This window comes from Malania oleifera, chromosome 8 (genome assembly GCF_029873635.1).
Source record: "Malania oleifera isolate guangnan ecotype guangnan chromosome 8, ASM2987363v1, whole genome shotgun sequence".
Lineage (NCBI taxonomy): Eukaryota > Viridiplantae > Streptophyta > Magnoliopsida > Santalales > Ximeniaceae > Malania > Malania oleifera.
Window position 1 is genome coordinate 15,344,630 of NC_080424.1, and position 18,719 is coordinate 15,363,348.

Sequence of the window (18,719 nt, forward strand, 5' to 3'; positions counted from 1 at the left end):
GATAGATGTCTTATCTTGCCAAATTTCTCTCTCAACCAAGAATCATTTGTATGTATCTCATTATCTCTCATGCAAATCTCTCTCACCAAATATCTCTCACAATCAAGAATCAACCTATCATTCATCTTAAGAATTTCACTTTTGAGTTCGTCTCACACTAAAAAATATATAGTGGAAGATGGATGTTTATATATGTATGATAAGGACCAAAACTCAATAGGCTTAAGTTTTTAGATCAAACTAGTGCTCACTTATTTGTATCAAGTTCACTCATGAATTCTTCAAATTTTAATAAGTGGTATCAGAGTTGACAGTTCGTAATCTGTTCAAATGACATCGTAAAAATCAAGGAGTGAAATTAATTATCTTCATAAACTATCAGTTGGAGGACCCGGTGTGTAATCGAGATCGATAAGGATCATCTAGGCCTAGTAGATGGATAATATAGGATCAAAATGTGAGAGATAGGATTAGCTTGGAAACACCTAGAAAGCAATCCCAAGCACGTTAGATTGGAGGGGCCTTTGAGCAACTGTTAAAGAATTGGAGTTGCTCCCACAAGAGAGACAATTTTCACTTAAGGGCAGGGGGGTTTGAATTGGGCTTGAGTGTTCATGCATGTATTCTTGTGGATGAAAACACGTAGAAGAGAAGCGATGATAAGTGGACTCCCATGGTTTTGTGCTCTTTCTTATGATTGAGTAATGATTCCTAATTAGTTACATGACAACTAATAACTTTCGTTCAATGGGGAGTGGTTGGAACTTACAAGTGTAGGGGAGATTGTTTATATTTCACTTGTGAGTTTGTCACACGTTTAAATATATATATATATATATATATATATATATATATATATATATATATATATTTATATATATATAGTGGAAGATGGGTGCTGACTAAGATGGTTGGGTCCAAAATCTAATAAACTCAAGTTTTTAGATTAAGATGGTGCTCGCCTCTATATATCAAGTCCACCCACAGGCTCTCCAAATCCTAATAATTCACTTTTCAAATTTATCAAAGAAACTCTAAAGTAAAATCTCCCTAGCCTTACCTTTATCCTCAGATAACCCAATGTCTCTCGTTCTTTTAGTTAGGCAATTATGATGCTTTCTAGTTTTGATTTTAGTTTATTTTTCTGAATCTCAATTTGTTATCTCAAATTTTAATTTGTTTTACATAATACTTTTTTTTTCTTGATTTTAGTTTGTTGAACAGGCAGTTCTTGATGCCTGCAAACAGCTTGATTAATTTGTCTATAACACGTTCGTTTAAAATGCCTAAATGAATCCCTATTTTATTTGCTTTGACTGTGTTTGATTAATTCACATATAACAATGTTTGTGTTAAATGCATGAATGAGTCCTATTTTATTTGCTCCAAGCAATTGTATCTACCATGCTAGAAAAGGTATTGTTGTGACTTTCTGTAGTTTATTTCAAATGCTTGAAAGAATCCCTATTTTATTTCCTTCAATCAACTGCATTTTTGTAACGATTTTGGGTCCAAATCCGGTGAGGTATTTAAGACATTAATTGCCTTAAATGAAATTATAATTATATTTGTTGAGGTAATATGAAAGGTCTTTAAATAAAATATTGTTATCATAATTGTAATTATGTTTTCTGATTAATGATTTCAGAATTTTGTAAAACTATAATGACTTCTCGGAATATGATAAGTCTATAATCACTTGATGGAAGTGATTATAAAAGAGAGGTTAGGAGCTGGTCTTATCTCAACCTATGATACTTATGCTAAATATATCTATCAAATTAAGTTGAAACATAAAAAAGAGTAAGAGTTGTAAGATAGAAACACAGTCTGAAATATATATATATATATGGAGGCTATGGATCAAGGTATGTTTTATTTTAACGTTAATTATTGTAAAATTATGAGTTTTGAATGTCTTAAAATTATGATGTATGAATAATATTTATCATGTTTAAACTTACATGTGGTATCAGAGTCAAGTTGTAGAAACTAATGATTTTCGATTATGATTAAAGATTCATTTTTCGTTAAATGTTAGTTTATGAATCAAGGCACAATAACCTTCTATTTTTTATTTTTTTTTTAAGGCATAATGGTGTAAGTATGGTACATCTTGGTTAATAAAAGTTGACAATACAATACGTCTCCAAACTTATTTTATGTACACTGTGTTTAATTATGTTCTATCGTGATACTTTTTAAAATCTATGTAATAATAATGATGGTGCAGAATGTTTGATGTGATAATAAATATATATATAATGATAATGTATGCTAATATGAATCTACAAGTATTTTGTCAACATATTTACGTTACTCCCAAATATTTTAACATTGTGATGTTATAAAGGATTTTGATTTTAATCACCAGAGTGACTAAATCATTAAGTAAAGTAGTCATATGTTTGATGTTAGAATGATATAAAATTATTATAAGACATCAAGAATCGCCCAAAAGTTGATTAATTGTTCTTATAATATAAGGATAATGTTTTGGTACTATTATGTATTATTATTTTATCTATTTATCCCAAGATAATAGATACTTATAATGAGTAGATATAATGTTACCAAAGTAATGTTAAAATTTAAAATTTTATTAGCATCATTTTAAAGCTATTTACATTAGTGGTTTTCCTAAAGGAAAATATTAATATATTTATATTTGTGATCTTATAAATGTTTTATTCAAAGCATTAAGTATAGTTAATTCTGTGTCTGGATCGTTACACTTGTATGCTTTATTTGTTCCAATGTTTAATTGGTTGAATTTTACTAATTGGAGTGAACAAGTTCAATTTCACCTCCGTGTATTAAATCTTGATTTGGCACTCTTAAGTGATCAATCTGCTACTATCACTGATTCTAGCAGTGCTGAAGAAATAACTTATTATAATAATTTGGAAAGATCAAACAGGTTAAGTTTGATGTTTATGCAAATGAGTGTTGCAAATAACATCAAGACAACTATTCCCAAAACTGAAAGTGCTAAAGAGTTTTTAAGGTTTCTAGGGGAGAGTTCCCAAACAGCAAATAAGTCTCTTGCTGGGACATTAATGGGTACGTTAACCACCATGAAGTTTGATGGTTCACGTACTATGCATGAACATGTTGTTGAAATGACAAGTATTACAGGAAAACTTAAGATTTTGGAAATGAATGTGAATGATAATTTCCTTCTTCAGTTCATTTTAAACTTGTTATCGACTGATTATGGACCGTTTCAAATGAATTATAACACCATGAAAGATAAATGGATTGTGCATGAGTTGCACAGTATGCTAGTTTAAGAGGAAACACGACTGAACAGTAAAGGAATTCACTCTATTCATTATGTGAACGATTAAGGAGCTAAAAAGAAAGTAAAGAAGCATCGAAACGGGAAAGGATCTTTAAAGGATAATGAATCCTCTTCTCATATCCATAAGAAGGTATCAAGTAAGGACAAGTGTCATTTCTGTGGGAAACCTGGACATTATTAGAAGTACTGCTTGAAACGGAAGCATGGTTCGAAAGGAAGGGTAAGTCTAGTGCTTATGTATGTTTCGAATCAAATTTAGCCGAAGTTCCTTATAATACTTGGTGGATTGATTCTGGATGTACGACTCATGTTTCTAACATGATGCAGGGATTTCTTACAATCTAGAACATAAACCCAAATGAGAAGTTTATCTTCATGGGGAATAGAATAAAAGTGTCAATTGAAGCTGTCGGAAATTATCATTTAATCCTAGACACTGGTTATTGTTTAGATTTATATGAGACTTTTTATGTTCCTAGTATTTCTAGGAAATTAGTTTCATTATCTAAATTGGATTTTTCTGGATACACTTGTAATTTTAATAAAGGATGTTTCAGTTTATTTAAGGATACCTATATGGTTGGTTGTGGTATGCTTTGTGATGGATTATATAAGTTAAAACTTGATAATTATTATGTTGAAATACTTTTAACCTCGCATCATAGTATTGGCACTAAACGAAGTTTAGTGAATGAACGATTTGCTTACTTGTGGCATAAACGGTTAGGTCATATTTCCAAAGAAAGACTGGAAAGATTATTAAAGAGTAAAATACTTCCAGATTTGGATTTTAGTGACCTTGACATTTGTGTCGATTGTATTAAAGGAAAGCTGACAAGACACACAAAGAAAGGAGCCACAAGGAGCACTCAGCTTCTAGAAATTATGCACACTGATATATGTGGACCCTTTGACGTAAATACATTCAGTAATGATAGATATTTCATCACCTTTATCGATGATTTTTCACGTTACAGATAAGTCTACTTGCTACAAGATAAATCTGAAGCGGTAAATGCTTTGGAGATTTATGTAAATGAAGTTGAAAGGCAATTAGACAGAAATGTGAAAATTGTTATATCCGATAGAGGAGGTGAATATTATGGAAGGTATAAAGAAACTGGTTAACTACCTGATCCATTTGCTAAATTCCTTGAAAAGCGTGGTCTTTGTGCTTAATACACAATGCCAGGTACACCAGAACAGAATGGTGTATCAAAAAGGCGTAATAGAACTTTGATGGATATGGTTAGGAGCATGATAAATAGAAAGTCTTTATCGAATTCATGGTGGGTGTATGCTTTAAAAACTGCCATGTACGTATTAAATCGTGTTCCTAGTAAGACAGTTCCAAAGACACCATTTGAGCTTTGGACTGGCAGGAAACCAAGTTTACGACTTTGGGATTGTAAGGCAGAAATTAAAGTTTATAATCCACAAGAAAAGAAGTTGGATGCAAGAACAATCAGTGGCAATTTCATTGGTTATCCAGAAAAATCGAAAGGGTATATAATTTATTGTCCTAATCATGTCACAAGAATAGTTGAGACTGGAAATGCTAGGTTCATTGAGAATGATGAACTAGAGGGAGTATGATTCCATTAAATGTGGAAATTAAGAAAATTACAACTCCTGCTATTCAAAGTAAATCAATTATAGAAAAATCACAAGAGGTTGCGTTAAGACGATCTCAAAGAGAAAAGAAATCTACTATCTCGGATGATTATGTGGTTTATCTTCAAGAGTCAAATTTTGACATAGGAATTGAAGATGATCATCTAGTTTCGTTTTCACAGGCCATTAGCTATGATAATTCTGATAAATGGATGGATGTCATGAAAGAAGAGTTAAAGTGTAACACCCTGACCCCGAGGGGTCTGGAATATTAACTTTTTACTATTGATTTACAGCGGAAGCAAATAAACTCAATTTTATTATTAAACCAGAGCACTAATTATCCATATTACAATCATTTATTTCAAAAGAAAAAAAATTACATAAGCATAAATATCTAACATCATACTAATATTTCTAAAAAAAAATCTTTATTTTTCTACCCCCACCTGCATGCTTGCTAAGCCTGATTTCCAACATGCTCTTCAGAGTTATCTGAAATAGAAATATGATTGGAGTGAGACGACGCTCAGTAAGTAAATAAGATTATTATTAATGTGTGGCCAAAATGAGCTTTTTAAAAATTTCGTAAAACAATATTTAATATTATAACTTCAAAATTGTCTCTAGAATAAATATAAATTTAAAAATTTCTGCATAAAACTTTTACCATCAACTATAACATTAAAATTTTATAATCCTATACTATAACTGTTAAATTAAACTTTTAACTTTAAAACTGTATAAATATTTAATGATAAATATACATATACTTTTCTTTATACTTTTTCTTTAGATCGTCATTTAAGCAATAGAATGATCATTTTCATGTAAACTTACACTTTTCCTTCAAAATCATCAATAACTTTGTACACGTAATTAACTATGCATAAATATATATTGTAAAAACTACTCTTAAGCATGTTTGTCGTAAGTCATGTTTACCCCCATGATTGGGTTGTGCGGTCCGAAGACTGGACTTAGCTGGCTGGCCAACAAAACTAAATCAACGTACGTAAACTTTAAGTGAGATTTTCCTTATTAAATCCTGATCCAGAACTAGGTGTGCACTCAGGAGAAATCCACTAACATAAATAACCACTCTGTAAACAGTGTGGGTGCACTCTGATCCGTATAAACTTTAAACTGGGGTACCGAGCATCTGTAACTTTAAACTTTCGTTGTCATAAGGGGTTTTAAAATCATCTTATTATAATTTATACAATTTAAAATAATATCGTAAAAATCTCATCTTTACTCATATTTTCATAAAAATGCAACGTAGAAATAAATTCATGCCACATAATTTTTGTGTTAAAAATATATATAATTTTATTTTTGAATAGAAAGAAATGCTGAAAATTTACCCGAGGGGATTAGAACATTTCTTAACCCAAAAATAGATGCAAGTATATTAAAGATAGAACTGGTATAATCAAATACACGTAAAAATAAACTCATGAAAATTTTATGGAACTAATTAACATAATTGAAATTTACTTATAAAATAAACTCGGATATGAATTTTAAATAAAAAAAAACTAACATAATCAAAATTTACTTACCTTCTTCCTTACGAACACTGTGACTATCTCTAAGAAATGAGATTGGAAAGAGTGGGTGATTGAGAACTTATTCAAAAATTCTCTCTCCACCACAAATTCTTTCACTCATTAATCCTTCTCTTCCTTGGAAAATTGTTGTGAAAAATGAAGGTTGAGAGCTTCCTATTTATAGGAAAATTTTGGGGAAGAAATGGAATTTATAAAAGTGTGGGGAGATGGGTGAAATTATATTTTTTTAAAAATTAAAGAATGAGCAGGGATGGGCAAGGTATGGGTTGAGTATGAGATGGAGATAAAGGCCATGTGGGAGTGCTTGCCATCATTCCCATTAAATAAATTTTTAATTAATCACTTACCTAATCAATTAGTCAATTAGTTAATTAATTATTTTATTATTTTATTATTTTTCTTAATCATTATTATCATTATTATTATCATTGTTTTTACTTTTAAACTATTTTTAGTATTTATTTATTTTATTATTTGTTTTTAAATAAGAATTAAATTTGAATTTTGAAAACTCATGTGGACCCCACATGGTCTTGTGGGCCCCACACAACTTCGAGACCCGAATGAATCCTATGTAACTCGAATAATTTTTATACGATTTTATGCATCCTACATAACTTTGAGACTCGTGTAAACCTCCATACGGCTTCGAGACTCATGTGGGCCCCACACAGTCTTGTGGGCCCCGCATAGGATACCTATATTATTATTATTTTATCATATATTTCTACAAATTATATTAGTCAAAACATTATTTTATGTACTTATTTACGTATATAAACAGTATCTTGTGGCTCCGGGACTCATGCGGACCCCACATAGTCTTGTGAGCCCCACATATGATACCTATATTATTATCATCTTATTATGTATTTTTACAAATTATGTCTGTCAAAACACCATTTTATTTATATATATTTATTTACGTGTACAAACAGTGTCTATCCTGTTTATCCTATGAAATTCCATTTTGATCAGGCCGACCTCCAGGGAGCGACTGAGCCGCAATGGTCTCTGAGTACTCGCTTAGACAAGGTCTTTCTTAGGCATCAAACATGGAATCAAGGATCCTACAGAAAAACACTTCAGTATTGATATTAACTTAATGACCATTTTTATTATTTTATTATTATTGTACTTTAATTATATATATATATATATATATATTTTTTTTTTTTTTTTGGGTCATCACATAAAGTCTATGGAACAAAATGAAGTTTGGGATCTTGTAGAATTGCCAGAAGGTTGAAAGAGGGTTGGATGTAAATAGGTTTTTAAAACCCAACGCGATTCTCGTGGTAACCTTGAACGTTATAAGACCAGACTTGTTGCTAAAGTCTTTACTCAGAAAAATGGTATTGATTATAAAGAGACTTTTTCACCAGTCTCTAAGAAAGTTAAATTCCATATTGTTATTTACTTTGAAGTATATTATAGTACTGAAATGTTGTACTAATCAGCTCTATTTGAGAGCATTCTTTGTACATCTATTTGATTTGTATCTTGTAGATATTGATGGTTCAAGGTTATTTGGATCGTTGGCTAAGCGTGGGGATATCGTTTAGAGAGACGGGTTCTAGCCTAATTAAAGGAGTGACCGAACAAGGGTATATCGTTTGGAGAGGCGGGCTCTAGCCTAATCAAAGGAGTGTTGTGTAAATAGTGTTGTTCCGCCCAAAAAAGGAACTCGTTTTAGTGAATCCTTTGGTGGTTTGCCAAAGGCGAGGACATAGGCTGGGTATAAGCCAAACCTTGTAAAAGCCATGGTCTCGCTCCCTCTTTCCCGTACTCTATTTATTTTCAGCACATTACTGCGTGGATGTTTTAAATATCCAAATCATATACAATACGTAGATTAGATATTAAATAAACTTAACCTTAATTTATTTTTGGGATTTCAGAAACCAAAAGGGAGTGCGTTAGTTGATCAATCTTTTGCAGAAATTGTAAAGTAGTACGTTGATTGATTCAACACCCCAAGACTCTTTAACTTAAAGTTTATTTAAGGTCTAAGTATTTGGAAAGAGTGATTGGATGTTGTATTGGATATCAAATTGAGAAACAAATTTCATATATACAGGGCTTGATTCAAATTTATATAAACAGAGCTGCACACAAGTTTAAAAAACTAAGAATTTCCATTAAGTTGCAAAGTATATCTTAATTGAATGTTTTATGATTGATTGGTTTGGTTAATTTGTTTGATTGTATGTTTGTGTGGTTGTGGATTGAATAAAAAGAATTAAGTTGTTGTGCATTATCAACAAAAGGTTAAGTTTTCATTAACGGAATTAAAAGAAAATTTTAAAACCCAATTCCCCCCCCCCCCTTTTAGGACTACACCTTTGTTTTCAGATTATATTCTTGTAGATGAAATGGTATGGTTGTATTATATGTGTATTCATTTCATGTTTGTTGAAATTAGTATTTGTGGATACTGCCCTGAATTTCGTTCATGTTATTTGCTAGAGACTAGCAAAACGTTAGTTAGGGGGTGCGATTACGCTCATAAATTGCGTAATTAGGTATTTAAATTCATGCATTAAGAATTATATTTTTAATTAAATACTTAATTATGCTTAATAGTTTAACATTGCATTCTATTTATAATATTTGAGTTTTATTGAATAATTTATAAATTTTAGGTATTTTATTATTGCAAGGCAACTATTGGACATTAAAGTCAACATTATTCGTAATATGAGTGTAACTTTCTCATCCAAACTCTGATCAAAATGATCCAAAATGCTCTGGAAAGCCGAGGAAATTCTCTACAACTTTGTGTTCGGAGTTTTTAGAGTTACAAGCTGTAGGAAGATCAAAATTGGGCTTGTGCGCTAGGAAATAAAAAAAAAAAAAAGAAGAAAAATATGTAAATAAATATATATATATATATATATTTCGAGCGGAGTTGACGTGACCTGACAATGCAGTCAGGCAGTGCGTGCGTGTCTGGGCTAATGCCCATGTAGGGTTCTTTGGAGTTTTTTCCCGTTTTATTATTAAAAATAAATAAAATATTAAATAATACTCTGATTGGGAAAAATTTTCCCAAACTAATGCTCACGTAATCTCGCAGCTTGGTGCTACGAGATTTAAACTAATGGACCATTGAAAAATTGACGTGTGGCACGGAGTAGAGCAAATCTCGCAGCTCCAAGCTGCGAGATTTAAAGGAAGTAGCCAACAAGAAAGCGGCGCGTGGCAGGGCTGGAGTAAATCTCGCAGCTTGGAGCTGCGAGATTTGCAGGGAGCGGCAGCAGCAGCGGAAGGCACAAGTGGTTGCATATTTGCATCGGAAGCAGCATGTGAAGCGTCGATGAAGTGGCTCTCTGAACCCACCCACCATCCCTTGCCGGTTTCCGTCCCAGTCGTTGGCCGCCGGTGGCAGTACCGGGGATGCACCAGGAGGAATATTGAACATCTCAGACAGCATTCCACCGGTCTCGTACACAGCGGGAAGCCCCCCAGTCTACTCTTCTTCCAAAGCCATAAGCGGCGGCGGCGGCGGCGGTTCGAACCCCCTTGATTGCACTCTTAGTTTATCCTGCCGGATCTGCTGGGCAACGTGGTGTTGCCGCTACTGCTGCTGTTCTTGATGTGCGGCCATGGCAGATCTGTCGAACCCATTTGAGAAAGTAGTGAAGATGCCTTGATGGTGGTAGTCTTGGGACGTCGACATAGATGAATAAATTGTAGCAGAATCAATTGCAACCAGCTCCCCCTCTCTACCCACACGTTTACAACCACAATGGCTATAGTGATAGACAATTGGAAGCCATGGTTGAGAGCTCCTCCATATCCGTATGGAGCCATCTCAGAGAGGTACAGTGGCACGGACTGCATTCACAAATTAAAAATGAACAACTTGAAACAAATTTCTCCATACCCAAATCAAATTGAATAATTTTACATTACATTGTTTAATTATTGCATTAATCGAAGACACTGGACAATTTTTTTTCTGGATCAATAGACACGCTATACAGTAAACAAAGGAGGACCACTGGTTCATGTTTATTTTTTAAGTTAATTAAAGAAAAAGAAAGCCAGAGCAAAGAAGGGAGATGAGAAGAGAGGGATGGATAAGTGTTATCCCAGTTGAATTTTGTGTGAGAGAAATAAATTTATTTTTTGCCATCTACCTTGACAGATCTGAAGAAAAAGTTGAGTTTCAAAACAGAGGAATAAAGAAAACAGAGAAAATCGATACATAGTGACAAGTTGTCATGCAAATCTCGCAGTTTCAAGCTGCGAGATTTGCTTCAATCCCTGCTTCCTTTAAATCTCACAGCTTGGAGCTGCGAGATTTGCTCTATTCCGTGCCACGTGTCAATTTTTCAGCGGCCCATTAGTTTAAATCTCGCAGCATCAAGCTGCGAGATTACGTAAGCATTAGTTTGGAAAAATTTTTCCCAATCAGAGTATTATTTAATATTTTATTTATTTTTAATAATAAAATGAGAAAAAACTCGGGTTCTTTGGGGGGTATTTAAAAGTCTTTTTTTTTTTTTTTTTTTTTAGCGCAGGAGCATCGCCTCACTCTCGCCCCATCTTCTCCCTTCTCTGCCTCTTCTCACTGTCCCTTTTCCCTCTTCTCTATCTCTCCCTCTCAGTTTTCCTCTCTATCTCTCTCTTTTTCTCTTTGCTTATCTTCCCTCCCTCTCTTCCCTTCCCCAGCCATTCTTTTCTCTTTTCTCTAACTCTCCTTCTCGGATCCCTCCTGTCGTGCCTCTTTGCTGTGTGTCTACTACTGCAACCCGAGGACCCGAGGGGCTGCTGCTCTGTTTTGCTGCGTTGCTCCTGCTGGACCCGAGGCCACTCCCTTCTACCCTGCTATGCTGCTGTCATCCAAGAAAAACCGAGAGGCTACTTCTTGCTGTCCAGTGTCATGTGCTGCCTTGCTGCCAAAGGCCAACCCGAGACCCCTTCTCCCCTTGCCGTGTAAAGGTTGCTGCTGCTCTCTCATTCTCCACGACCAGCAATACTTCTCTCTCTCTTCTCTTCTTCTTTAATTTTTTTTTTCTTGCAATTAAATACTTGATTGAATATTGTTAATTGTCAGTTGAATTTCACTTAAAGTTTTAAACTTTTAATTCTTTGTTGGGTTATTATCATTAAAGTTAATTTATTTTCTTTCTCTTCTTAATTAATATTATTATTAGAGTTAATTTTTGCTTGATTTATTTTTCATTGTTAAAGTTTGATTTGATCTCTTAAATACAAAAATTTTAAAAAATTCTTTTTTAGGATTTAAATTTTGTTAGGTTCTATTTAATTTAAGTTCGGTTTAATTAAAGTCTGAATTTTTATTGTGTTTTAATTTACTGTTAAAGTTGTTAAAGAGTTAATTTTGGTTTGCGTTCATGATTGCGTTAAAATTTAGTTTTTGTTTGAATTTGTGTTTGACTGAGGTTGTTAGAATTGTATGCTTAAATTACGTAGTAAAGTAATCGTCTTTAGGTTTTTTGTCCGAAGTCTAACGTGAGATTTAATTCTTGCTTGGTTGATTAAACATAGGATCGTTTCTCACTGTTAAATTTAGTGCGTGTTAGGATTCATAATTTAAATTGCACGTTATTTTAATTTGTCAAAAAATCTCAAACATTGCAAAAAACCTGAATCTAAACTGTATTCAGTAAACATTTGTTTCTTATTTTCGATTGGAATCACACGAAATTTGGAATTAAACTGCATTCTCTAAGGAGACGATCTGACCCTTGAGCTAATTATTACACGACTGAATTCCTATACTTGGGATAACTTTCGAACTGCTCATTTTTCGAGTGAGTCAATGATTTATAAATAAAAGTCGTTAGTTAATTAACAACAATAAATAATAATATTATAAGAGCAATTAAAAAAAGAATATTTTAACTTGTTTTGATCAACCATGACAAAAAAAATGGGAATTATGGGCATGATCATTGTGGGTATGATAAAAACCCAAAAATTGATATTCAAAACTCTTATTTTGAGTATTGAATCATTGTGGGTAGGATAAAAACCCAAAAATTGATATTCAAAACTCTTATTTTGAGTATTGAATCATTGATAAATTATATATGTTATGTATTTATGATCAAAATCTAGAAACTAATTTCAAAAAGTAGAAAACCCATTTGATGGAATCACAACAACCCATCTTTGGGGCATATGATTTATGATAATTACATGGAGAGAATGAAAAACAATGAAAAAAAAAACATGGAGGAGAAATCACTTTCATAAAAGATAAGAAATGATGACTAAGAGAGTACATATATGAGACTTTAGAGATTTGAGCGAGAGAATAATTATGAATAATATGTGATTTGTGCTTTTGACAATATATGTATTTATAGGAGTTAAATGCACTCCCATAGTCATTGAACTATTGACTTAAAAGATCATGGTCAGTTAACTTTTTTTCTTTTTCTTTTTTGGTGCACTAAGGTCATTCAACTACAAAATTATTGCAAAAACTCTCTTTTTGTTTAATTTAAACAATTCTTCTTCAAATACGCTGAGATGAAAGTCGTTTCTGGCCTCTGTGACAACTTAGGTTCCACCCTAACGCACCTCTATTCATTTCCCTCCAATTATAAGCACGTATACGTATGCACCACAACTACCACCATTAATTTGCTTTGTGTTTCTTCTGATAGTGAAGAAAAAGATGAATAAAAAAGGCTCTCTCCTCCGTAAGGATACCCTCTCACTGGGCTAGAATTTTCTACTTGATACCCTAAATATATCAATCACCAAGAGTCAAAAGGAGACTGAAACCCAGCATTGATGAGTGCAGTTACTACCCAAGTCAATTGCTCGGATCGAGTGATTGGCATCAGTCCTATAATGATCACAGTGATCCACACTGGCGCTATAACAACTTGGAGTGATCTACGCCAGCATTGTAGTGACAAGAGCGATCCATGCCAAGCGCCATAATGGCAAATCACCTAAGGGTCAAACCTCGTCAAACCTCACCAATATAAGAGGGGGCATTGCATAGAGGTAAAGGTATCTAATTTTAACCCAAATTTACTGTTACCTACAACCTCTCAAGAGCAGTCCCTTACTTAGGCATCGGAATGATCTCTCGGAATACACCCCAGATCCTCCAAGCCACTCATTTCTTTCTTTTTCAGGTGATCGAAATCGAAAGATTCATCGAAGATCCTTCTACTTTTTATTCCGCAACACTACTAAAGAATAAGAAAGTGAAGGGTGACGATGATCCACTATAACTATAGTTTAAAAACTTCAAGTTTTTGATTACTAAAATTAAATTTAGGTTTTCAGTGCAGTTGATGTTTCTTTATAATGTGTATATCTAAGGGGTGCATCTACCCCCATGCTTGTTCCGTCGTTTTTCCAAAATGAAGAATGGAATAAAGCTTAGTTATTGGTCAGTTTGTTAAGTAGTGACCAATTTTATTTTATTTTTTAAAATGTTTTTAGCCCCCATTTTTTATTTAAGTATACATGCTTTGGATATAAGCATACGACTGCAACTAATTTTAACTATTTTCTTATATATGAGTGAGTCCATCGACTTTGTAATTGAATGTTTGGATACTTCATTTTTTTGGGTGATGACTGCTCAAATACTATTATTTATTACCATAGTTATTTATGAGTTTGTATGTATGATTGGTTACTTTATTTTATTTAAGTTATTTTAATTATATTATATGTATTTTTCTAAATGTCAAGGGTGGACAAAAAAGAATTCTTCTACATTGAGTACCACATGAGGGATGCATTACTGAATTTGAGGGTAAAAAGATATATTATAGGTTGGAGGTTGACCACTTCAATTGATTTAATGTTGATAGTGTATTCTAGATATAAATGACATGGTAAAGAATTTCGGGTGTAGTGGGCTTTATATCCTACTATTTGGATTGAAGAATGCAATTGATTAAATGATGGACTGAGAAAAGTGGAGTCTCATAAAGATGTATTAGATATGGTGCAACAAATTTGAGCAAGTAAAGTCGTAACAATATACGTGCATCAGAGGACCAATGTTGAAGTAGCTTAAAGAGTCCTTGTGCAATGTTAGTTCAAATTGCAAATCTAATGTGGTAATTGAACTACTAGAAGAGGAAGGGAGAGGGCTGACACCAATTATAGGGCACAAAGTGGGGTTGAGAGATCAAAAGCGGCAGAGAGGGTTGGTGGTACTCAAGGTGTAGAGAGTGGGGATGAGATAAAAAGGTTGGCACCAATTACAGGGCACAAAATGGGGCAAAGAGGGTTGAAAGGGTTGACAATAGGGTTGAGAGGGCTGAGAGTAGGGAAGAAAGGGCTCAGAATGTCGCTGGTGGTACTCATTGGAAGAAAGTAGGGTTGGAGTTGAGAATGATGATAACTCTGATTCTAATCATGTCAATGATAGGAATGACTTTGGAGATGATGAGGTAGAGTAAGTACCAATAGAGGCATTCATTAAGAAATATATTAATGAGTATGTCTAGGAGAATATTAATGCAAGTGTAACTAAAGGGAGAGACTTAGATAGTGCTCCCTCAAGTGAGTTGCACAATGAATTTGAATCAGATAAGGGCAGGTTGCACTACCCTGGGTTTCATGAGCATGATATGAAGAAACCAAATTTCAGAATGGGGATGTTCAAGTTCATGGAGCAGATCAGGAAGGTTTGCAAAAATTATTCAATATGTAACACGGTTGCTCTGAGATTCCTAGTCACCAAAAGGAAAAGATTGCCAAGTCTTTGCTAGAAGCGTTGCCAATGGAGACTGTAAGTCTTTGTGATTAAGATGGAGGAGACAATGCAGACAAAATCTGCTAAGCTCACACATAGTTGTAGTAAATCCTTCAAGAGTTTGCATGTCTTCTCAGCTTGGCTGGCCAGGTAATATGTTGTGAGGTTCATGGGAGACCGTAAGTGGTCATTCGCTGAGCTCTAAAAAATTGTCAAAGTTGACTTTCATGTTGATATTTCAAAGTATTAGTCATCAAAGGCGAGAGGATTAGCTTTGAGGATGCTCCTAAGGTATGCAGCTAAAGCTAGAAAGACAAATAAGTGAGTACGATCCAGATTCAATTATATGGTGGGATTTTTAAAAGATTGTATGTTTACATGGATGCTTTGAAGAAAGGGTTTATGTTGGGTTGCCAACGTATGATAGGTCTACATGTTTGTTTTCTAAAAGGAATATGCAGTGGAGAGCTGTTAGCTGCCTCAAGAATTGATGCAGATGACCATATGTTTCCATTTACACATGCTATGGTGGAGAGAGAATAGAAGTAGTTGGACATGGTTTCTAAACATTTTGAGGGAGAACATTCAGATTAAGAACAACTACCATTGGACATGTCTGATAGATAGAAGGTATCATACTCTTTTTCTTGGTTGCTTTAATATTATACTTCCTTTCGTGTCTAACTAATCATGTAACTGTAAATTTTGTTGCCTTTATTGCAGGGTCTTATTTAGACCATCAAGAATTTGTTTCCAAATATTGAACATAGACATCATATTCAACATATGTATACAAATTTCAAGAACTCTTCTAGTGGAAAAACATTGAAAGATTTTTTGTGGTATGTGGTGAGTAGATATATGCAGGAACACTGGATCGAGGAGACAAAGAAGGTTTCTCCAAAGTCACATGACTAGCTCTATAAAAGGCTACCAAACCAGTAGTTAAGGTCACGCTCCTCATGTTGACCTAAATATGACATGTTGCTTAACAACATTTCTAAATGCTTCAATAAGTGTATTTTTTATGCAGGGGAACTTTGTTGGAGATGGGTCAAATCCTACTTAAAAGATTATTTATGAGCTGTATTCCAGAATGATCAAGTGGAGATCAGTTTTAGGCATCTTCTCTAATGAGAGTTTTTTGTTGACTTGAAGTGCAACATATGCAGCTGTAGGAGGTAAGACCTCAGTGGGAACCCCTTGTCTTCATGCTAGCACTTGCATGGATTATCTAAGCATGCAACCTGAATCATTTGCTGATGACTGCTACAGGGTAGACATGTTCACGAGGATATATGGACATGAGATAAACAATTAGTGGGCCAAGGTTGTGGCCAACCACAACTTTGGCCCAAGTGCAGTCCCCACATCCCCAAACTTGCAAAAAACCAGAAGGCAGTTTAGAGAAAAATCTAGAAGAATTGGAAAATCCAAAAAAGATTACCAAGCATGGGATAATAATTGTTAGATTACCACTTTACTTAAAAGCTTAAGCTATTAGATCGTGGACCAACAATGTATATCAAGCTTTAACACTCCCCCGCACGTGCAGCCCGAGAGCATGTGGAGAGATAAACAAATGATAAATAATACCACAGAATAAAGGCGGACGACAAGACTAGAACCCAGAACCTCCTAATAACCGAGTTTTGATACCATGTTAGATTACCACTTTACCTAAAAGGTTAAATAGTCTCATCGCCAACATTTACTTTGTGGTATTTAAAAATTTATTGCGCGATTATCTCTCCACGTGTTGTCAAGCTGCACGTGTGGGGGAGTGTTAAAAATTGATATACATTGTTGGCCCACAACCTAACAATTAGGTTGTGGGCCAACAATGTATATCAAGCTTTAACAAAAATGACATGCATTGTTTGTGGAAAGAATGGCACAACAAGAGATCCCACCATGGAGAAGCAAGTGAAAGAGCCACATTAGAACAGCAGAGCACACAAAGTCCAAAAGAACAATAAAGAGGGCAGCCTGCACAGGAACAACAAAGAGAGAAAAGGCAATAGAGGAAAGAAAAGGCACGTGAGGAGAATAGGGAGCAGAGGGATAACAGGGAACAAAGGCAAAGACCTAAGCTACCTATAAGTACATTTTTTACGTCTAAAAACCTCCACTACTTTGTACATGTTTTAAATGTTCTTTTTAATTGTGTATAGGCAAAAAGACAATCACAACATACAAAATAAGGGGTACCTACTGTAACAACTGTTAAGTAGATGTTAGATATGAGTATTTATTCTATTTTCTTCTTTTTAATTTCTGATTAAACATGACTAATTGCATTGCAATGTTAACAATACAAGGTAATAGTCAAACAATTACATTTGAAGGCACCACATATGTAATATCAACGACTTCTAGAACTCGTCTAGCTGGCATCAAGCAAGAAAGCAGTAGCATAGAAGGCATAGAACAAATGGAACACAAGGAAAAGAGGGAACACAGAAGCTTAAGGAAAAACACTTCCATAGGAAGGTAGCATGAAACCATAGGTAAGTCACTATCCTCAAGATATACAAGAAAGCAACGTGGAGCGATGAAGTGATTTGACAGTTGTACTAAGGGAAACTTTTTATATTGGACAACTGTGTAATTAATAAAGAAATTGGTGGTCTGACAAACATTGTTGTCATTTGTGCCATAGATTCGTAATGGTTTTGTTTTATTTTTGGGACACTTAATTTTTGGTTTGATTACAAATGGAGTTTGTAAGTGAAATATAAGTGCAAGTGAAGTATATAAAGCCAATTGTAGAATACATTCTGTGAGTGAAGTATGAAGGTAAAATGAGACTATATATATGAACATTGTCAAATGACCATGTTCAAATGAAAAGTTTTATTTGATTCACTTATTTTGTAATAACTTGTGTTCTTAATTTATTTCTTAACACTCTACTCTTTTTCTGAATCATGTGCAATCACCATAGCAAGTTGAAATGAAATTCATTGTCAAAATATACTAAACATGAGGTATTTCATTAATTCAATCAGGCAAAGGCATAAGATTGAAGATATTTCAATCATTCAACTAGGCATGAGTATAAGATTGAAGACAAGAACAGAATACAAAAACACATTTAGCAATTGCTAATATCTTACTAAGGGAACTATCACCCGAGCACAAAACACCCACAAACTATGAAAATTAATTCAATACAAGATATCCATAACAACAGACAATTCAAAACCCCATTAGCCTCGAACCCCTCTCCAGCCTTTTATGTTTCTGAAGCAATCTATTAATCACACGTTGAGAACAACCTCGTAAAGGAGGGGTCTTCCCACTAGAAAATTTCACATGTGCTTAACTTCTAAGAAAGAAAATAAAGGTAATCAAAATTGAATCTTTAGTCGATGAGAAAATTGCAAGGACATTATAAGTAAGACGTAATCTTACGCCATACTTTTGACAATCAAAGAATCTCCTTAGACTAGCTTCCATGCATGATGTCCTCATTTGTACTCCTTAGTTGCAACGTTAGGAAGGAACGCTA